Source organism: Stegostoma tigrinum, chromosome 17 (genome assembly GCF_030684315.1).
Source record: "Stegostoma tigrinum isolate sSteTig4 chromosome 17, sSteTig4.hap1, whole genome shotgun sequence".
NCBI classification, from domain to species: domain Eukaryota; kingdom Metazoa; phylum Chordata; class Chondrichthyes; order Orectolobiformes; family Stegostomatidae; genus Stegostoma; species Stegostoma tigrinum.
Genome location: NC_081370.1, coordinates 13578856 through 13587177, shown reverse-complemented (window position 1 = coordinate 13587177; position 8322 = coordinate 13578856).

The window sequence follows — 8322 nt, the reverse complement described above, 5'->3', positions numbered from 1 at the left end:
GTATCAACCCATGCTGCAAGTTCACCCACCTTATTCCGGACGCTCCTGGCATTGAAGTAGACACAGTTCAATCCAACATCTTGTTTGCCGGTGCCATCTTGCTTCCCTGAAACTTTATTTCGGACCACCCTACTCTCAACATTTTCTACAGTCGAACTACAATTTTGGTTCCCATCCCCCTGCTGAATTAGTTTAAACCCACCTGAACAGCCTTAGCAAATTTCCCCCCCAGGGTATTGGTACCCTCCTGGTTCAGGTGAAGACCATCTTGTTTGTAGAGGTCCCACGTACCCCAGAAAGAGCCCCAATTATCCAAGAATCCAAAACCCTCCCTCCTGCACCATCCCTGTAGCCATGTGTTCAACTCCTCTCTCTCCCTATTCCTCGCCTCACTAGCACGTGGCACGGGCAACAAACCAGAGACAGCAACTCTGTTTGTCCTAGCTCTCAGCTTCCATCCTAGCTCCCTGAATTTCTGCCTTAAATCCCCATCTCTCTTCCTACCTATGTCGTTGGTGCCAATGTGGACCACGACTTGGGGCTGCTCCCCCTCCCCCTTAAGGATACCAAAAACACAATCAGAGACATCACCACCTGCAAGTTCCCCTTCAAATCACTCCCCATCTTGTCTTGGAAATGTATCACAGTTCCTTCACTGTCACGGAATCAAAAACCTGGAATTCCCTCTGTAATAGCATTGTGTGTCTACCTACAGTAAACGGACTGCAGCAGTTCAAGGAGGCAGCTCACCACTGCCTTCTCAAGAGAGACAACTAGGCGATAAATTGGCGATAAATATTACAGTTATAGTCGGGGATGCTCGCATCCTGTCGATGTATTTTTTAAAATGGTTCAACCTAATCTGGACTGAAAGCTAGTCTCAGTAATGGTTATCATAGCAACTTTGTCATTAATTTTCATAGAAACCCATGTAGATCCCTCACCCCCGTTAGAGGATGAATATCTGCTATCTTTATTCACCTTCACTTACAGTCCGCACAGCAATGTGGTTGATTCCAAAATTTCCAACTCAGTTAATGGCCAAGTGGAAACTCACCTCATTGATAATATTTCTTGGTGAACTTGAAGTGTACATTTCAGTTGACAGCATTTTCCAGTACAATGTGGTGAGGCAATCAAATTATTGTGGAGTAGAATGGAAGTGCCTATTGAAATTAGAAATGGGATAGTTTTAATTTTTCTGGTAACCTCAGTACAGAAGTAGGAATGGACAACAAATGCTGGCCTTGGTAGCAACACCTACCTCTTATGAAAGAATAAAACTATTTCATCCGTCACTATTTTGTAAATCTCCATGCCTTGCCACCAGAGACAGTGATTTCCATCCTGTGGAACTGGCCTTGCTTTCCCCCTCTATGTCCCTTTTGTCCGGTTGTCTTCCTTGATCTGTCTCTCTCTATCTCCTCCGTGTCTGTATCCTCCCTGTTCCTGCACCTTCCTCTTGTCTTGTTACTAGGGATAGTGAATGAAAATCTTAATGAAAATCCATTCAAGAGGCAGGTTCATTCCCTCATCATTTTCATAGAGAAGAAAATGACCAAGTTGCCTAAGTGACCATTTCAATGGAGATTTGTATGTATTGAAAACATATTTGCAAATTGGCATTTAATAATTGCTTCTTTATATTTCAATACACAAACATCAATGATTTATTGGCACGATTCCATCATAAAAACAAACAGCAAATTACATTTGCAGATTTTGCTTTTATTTCATTCAGGTTCCTGAATTGTCCTTATCTTTGCACGCACCAAGCATTTGGTGAAGAAATCTGGGCTTGTGTAACTTGGCCAACTATTTACTGATTTCTGTCCTATGATTCTAAGAGTGAAATGTTTGCTCCCATCATGCAGAACAACTGGGTCTTAATATTCAAGTGATTCAATGGCAGAGATCTAGTGCTGAGCTTTTTTTTCAGAAAATATGACACGTAGCATTAACTACCGGACTCCATTTAAACGTGAATGGCTGTTGCTCCTTCAAATGGCATCACTTAAGGTGTACTAACCCCTCCGGTAGGTTTGCATTCTGTGTCCAAATCCTGCAACATCAGTTCACTAACAATGATTACAAGAAAATTTCTTCATTCTGTATGGTGGTGTACAGAACAAACCCAGTGGTTAAAAATTCTGTGATACCTATGAGTGTTCCATTTCCAACAACAGTACCATCGATCCTGGACAAAGCTGCTGCTTCTTGCTTACTTGTCTCTTTGGCCCAAAGCACCTACTTTACTTAGAACTTCCTGGCAGTTTATTGTTCTTTCTATGGGTTTAACATCATACAAGAAAATGCTGACTTGTCCATCAAACGCATATACTACATCGCAACATCACTGTACATAATTGACATCCTGCTAACTAATTTAAACATCAATGTATTGCTTAGTTACCTCATTGGGAGAAGTTGGTTATACCTGGAGCATGGAAACCAGCAAAAGAACCAGCCAACATTTTGGTTTAATATTTGAAAATATCCTGCAAAGACACAGCAATATGTAAAACAATCTCCATATGGAGCTGTGTAAGGCACATCACTTTCCACCTGTAGATAGCACCTTGGCTGTATCCCAGCTGACTCACGATCAAGGTTGCACATCATATCTCCTGGAAATGCTTGAATTCAATTTTGTGGGTGTGTGGTTAGAGAGGAGAACAGTCAACGTTATTGGCAAACTTAACTGAATTCAGATACTATTTATTTGCCTATGAACATTGACATTCGGTGTGGATATAGGCCATTCAGCTCCTTTAATCTGCTCTATTCTTCAATAAGATCATGAGTCATCTGAAAGTGGTTATTTGGCTATTGATTTTGAATCCTTTGTTAGATAAGTCTACCTTAATACATTCAATAACTCCACTTCCCCAACACTGGGACAATAATCAGAGATAATGGGAACTGTAGATGCTGGAGAATCCAAGATAACAAAGTGTGGGAGAGAGAGAGATAATAAAATGTGAGGTTGGATGAACACAGCAGGCCAAGCAGCATCTCAGGAGCACAAAAGCTTTTGTGCTCCTGAGATCCTGCTTGGCCTGCTGTGTTCATCCAGCCTCACATTTTATTAACAAAGTGTGGAGCTGGATGAACACAGCAGGCCAAGCAGCATCTCAGAGAGGGGGACAGGGCCGCACCTCTATTTCCTACCTACTAACGTCATCCTGCCTCCTTGACCTGTCCGTCCTCCCTGGACTGACCTATCCCCTCCCCACCTCCCCGCCTATACCCTCCTCTCCACCTATGTTCTCCTCTATCCATCTTTGGTCTGCCTCCCCCTCTCTCCCTATTTATTTCAGAACCCTCTCCCCATCCCCCTCTCTGATGAAGGGTCTAGGCCCGAAACGTCAGCTTTTGTGCTCCTGAGATGCTGCTTGGCCTGCTGTGTTCATCCAGCTCCACACTTTGTTAACTCAGATAATAATATTCACTTCATCTCTTTCTTATGTCTCTATCTTATTTTTAAACTGTGTCCTCTAGTAGCAGTCTCTCCTTTAGAATGGACAGGGCGCAATGAACAGAAAGATGGAGAGAAGACAAAATCCAAAGGCAAGTCAACTATTTAACCTTCTAGAAATTTGTTTCAGAATCTGCAGATGCAGCAGTGAGCACACACTGGGGAGAACCATTCATCTATTTCTGACTGTGGAAAGGATTCACTCAGTCATCAAACTTGCAGAAATATGAATGAACTCACAAGTACAGGATTTGGATCTGCTGTTAATCAGCAACAACATCCGTGTTGTTCGACAGCACCTTCCAAACTCTCAGCGTCTGCTGTCTAGAAAAACAAGGGTATCAGTTGCATGGATTCCTCGCCTCTTGCAAATTCCCCTCCATGTCACACACTATTCTCACTTGGACCTATTTTGAGTGTTCATTTATCATCACTGCGTCAAAATCAGGAATCTGGCGGACTACTTTCATCTTCAGACCAAATGTAAACAAGTTCTGCAAAGAACGAGCACATTTTCAAGATGCAGGAACGTCTGAATGAAAACAGCTATTAACACTTTCCAGGATGAGATTGAAAAAAGAACAGAAACAAGAAGCAGAAATAGGCCATTCAGCCCTTCTAGACTGCTCCCCCATGCTCATGTTCATAGGTGTTCCCTGTCCTGATGCCATATTCTCACTTTCTCACCATACCACACGGTGAATTTAATCTCTAAAAGCATTGTTATTCTCTTACCTGAATATATTGAGTGACTTGACCTCTAAAGCCTTCTGTGGGAGGGAATTCCACAGACTTATCACCCCGTGAGTGAAGAAAATTCTTATCTTCCCCATTCAAAATGGCGTAGCCTATATCCTGAGATTGTGACCTTTGATCCGAGACTCCCCGACCAGGGGAAACATCCTTCTTGCGTCTGGTCTGTCAAGCCCTGTCAGAATTGGGATCCACAGTGTCCAGGGAAATGCAGGGTTACAGTGATAGTGTGGGTCTGGATAGGATGCTCTTCAAAGGGTCGGTGTGGTCTCGATGGGCCAAATCGATGGGCCTACTTCCACACTGTAGGGATTCAATGGAAGTCTATGAAAGCTTGAGGTTTGGAGTTGGTCTGTATTCTCAGCCAAAAAATAATTTACAAAGGTATTCTCGCATTAACAAGTCACAGGCAGACCTCTCTCCGATGAGACCCTCTCCCTCTCTGATAAAGGGTCTAGGCCCGAAACGTCAGCTTTTGTGCTCCTGAGATGCTGCTTGGCCTGCTGTGTTCATCCAGCTTCACACTTTATTATCTTGGATTCTCCAGCATCTGCAGTCCCCATTATCTCTGACACAGGCAGACCCATCTGTGCTACATAGGCAGCTACATTCATAATCTTTCACCATCACTTTAATTCTGCTTCCAGCAAAATCATATTGTGACTTTGCATAAACATGGAGGAAGATAAACTCAAGTTACAAATATTTACTTCTCATTTCCAGCAACAGTATCATTTAAGCACCATAAGCACATCATGTTGAAATAGAGCCTGCCTGAACTGATAATGGGAAAATGAATGTTAAAATGATGTTTTTGCACAAATCTAAAAGCCAGCAGAAAGCTTTGTTTTCCTGCTACTTGGGTTCTCTTTTAAAGAGAGGTATTCTAGAGGACACTGGATAAATATTTGGGTGATAAAAATGCTCAGGGATATGGGGTTGACACTGGATAATAGAAGAGATAGAGACACAATTGGGCTAAATGAACTCTTTCCACACTGTAACAATTCAATCATTGTCAATATTCATGTCATATTCTTATATAAAGATACATGTGCATATATTTTGATAGAACTATTACCTGTTCTGAGAACCATTTCTTGAACACTACACTGACTATTTGCATGGTAATTTTCCAACTTAGGGCAGGAGAGAGTTAATGAAAGATACAAATTTGTTTCCGAGTGGTTCAATAGTGTCAAGCAGTGTTGGCTGTGAATATCTCCAAACAGGTCATGAACTGGCTGGGAATGCCATCACAGAAAAATGTTGAGATGGGACTCCAGCAAGTGAAACCCTGTGCTGAAGTTGACCTCAGATATCTCCCAACACACATATCCCCGAGACAGGGGGCCAGTCACTCAGCTCTCAATATTGATGGAGGTAAGCATTGAGATAAGCGGCAAATTTTAATATTATTGGATCCCCTGAGCATCCTGCAGGAGAAACATAAGTTCCAAGGTACTGCCAACCCCATCCTTCCCTTCCAGACAAGTGAGGTGATGCACTTTGGTAGGAGTAACCAGAAGGCAAAGTACAGGGCTAAAGGTAAGATTCTTAGTAGTGTAGATGAGCAGAGAGATCTCGTTGTCCATGTACACAGATCCTTGAAAGTTGCCACCCAGGTTGACAGGGCTGTTAAGAAGGCATACAGTGTTTTGGCTTTTATTAATAGAGGGATCGAGTTCCAGAACCGAGAGGTTACGGTGAAGCTGTACAAAACTCTGGTGCGGCTGCACTTGGAGGATTGTGTACAGTTCTGGTCACCGCATTATGAGAAGGATGTGGAAGCTTTGGAAAGGGTGCAGAGGAGATTTACTAGGATGTTGCCTGGTATGGAGGGAAGGTCTTACGAGGAAAGGCTGAGAGACTTGAGGCTGTTTTCATTAGAGAGAAGAAGGTTGAGAGGTGACTTAATTGAAACATATAAAATAATCAGAGGGTTAGATAGGGTGGACAGTGAGAGCCTTTTTCCTAGGATAGTGACGGCAAGAACGAGGGGGCATAGCTTTAAATGGAGGGGTGAAAGATATAGGACAGATGTCACAGGTAGTTTCTTTACTCAGACAGTAGTACGGGAATGGAACGCTTTGCCTGCAACGGTAGTAGATTCGCCAACTTTAGGTACATTTAAGTTGTCATTGGATAAGCATATGGACGTACATGGAATAGTGTAGGTTAGATGGGCTTGAGATCGGTATGACAGGTCGGCACGACATCGAGGGCCGAAGGGCCTGTACTGTGCTGTAATGTTCTATGTTCTATGTTCCATGTGTAAAACAGAAGCACCTAACTACTCACAACTCAATTGCCCGGCACTCGCCCACCATTGCTCTCTGAGTGGTTAGGGATTGGTTAGGATATAGCTGCTTTGGAGGCAGTTCAGAGGAGGTTCATTTAATTGATTCCAGAAATGGAAGATCTTTTTTACAATGAGAGATTGACCAGTTAGGCTTATACTCTCAGGAGTTCAGAAGAAAAGTTGAGATCTAATTGAGGAATAGAAGATGTTAAAGGGTATTGACAAAGTAGACGTAGAGAGGATGATTCTTCATGTAGGTGAGAGGTCATAGCTTTAGAATAAGAGGTAGCAGATTAAAAACAGGAATGAGGATAAATTACTTCTCTCAAAAGGTCATGAGTCTGTGGAATTCATGACCACAGAGTAAGTTTAAGGATGAGATAGAGTTTTGTTGAGTAATGGATTGAAGGGTTATGGAGGGCAGGCAGGAATGTGGAGCTGAAGCCTGGATGAGATCAGGCATAAGTGGCAGAGCAGACTTGAGGGGACTGAATGGCCTCCTCCTGCTCCTAAGTCTTATGCCACTCTTCATGACAAGGATCCAAAAATGAGCTTGAATTTGTAGTGAACACAATGGTAGTCTTTCCATTAAGCATGTAGCCAGTAAGTAGTTACGACTTAAGTAATATTAAAAGCAACCTAGTTGTAGAGGTAGGACTTAATCAGTATCCAGATGAGACTCTGAGACATGCTGTGATGTCGCTGTAACCTCCGTATTAGTACTCTGCTAGGAGGTCTAAACCTAGATAGCTTGGAGCATCCTGTTCTGTACCAACATGTAGTGACTGTTAATGAATGTAGTTGATAAGTTACCTGGAGGTTTGCATCAAAACCTAGGACACAACTGCAACAGAGGACGCACTGGCCTGAAGTAGATAGTGATTTTCTCAGAAGAATTTGAAAAGCAGTGAGACAACATTGAGTGACCATGAGACCTGAAGGCGCCTTGAAGACAGTGACATAAAGCCATACCTTGAGCGAGGAAAGGTGACAGCATACCGCACCAGCTCAGCAGCCCTGCCCTCTCCAGGGCAGATGATGCGATGGACTGTTACAAGCATATATACGAGAGCTATAGAAAACAGACTTTCAAAGGTATACAACAGCTTCAGGTCTCTATCAAAAGCACCAACACCAGTTCCTTATCAATTCCAGTGGGGCCCATCGGCAAGTGATCCTTATCAAACAAGGTGTGGGTGAAATCTCAGCAGGCCCACTCCAACCTAAGGTCCGAGCAGCCAGTGGTCTTGGTGCACTCCATTGAGGGATTGTGTGGTGCAGTTATTTCATGCTAGCATGTTATGAGGAATGGAGGGTCAGTGATATAATAATAGACTGGAAAGGCTGAGCATGTTTCAGTGGAGCATAGGAGGTTGAAGGTTTGTAAAATTATGAGGGATATAGATAAGGTGAATGACAAGGGCCTTTTCTCTAGGTTGGGGTGGGGGGGGGCTTCAAAATGATTTTTAAGATGAGAAGAAAGAAATTAAAAAAGATATGATGGGCAACTTTTTTACACAGAGTAGTCTGTGTGTGGAATGAACTGCCAGAGGAAGTGATGGATGTGGGTACAGTTATAACATTTAAAAGATATTTGTTAAGTACGTGAATTGGAAAGATTTGAAGGGAAATGTGCCAAGGGCTGGCAGGTGGTATTAGTTTAGCTTGGGAACATGGTTAGCATGGACTGGTTTTAGCGAAGTGTCTGTTTCCATGCTGTATGTCTCAATGACTCTTTGCGTTTCCATTTTTGTTCATCCTGATGGCATAGCTCAATGGCAGCCAATTC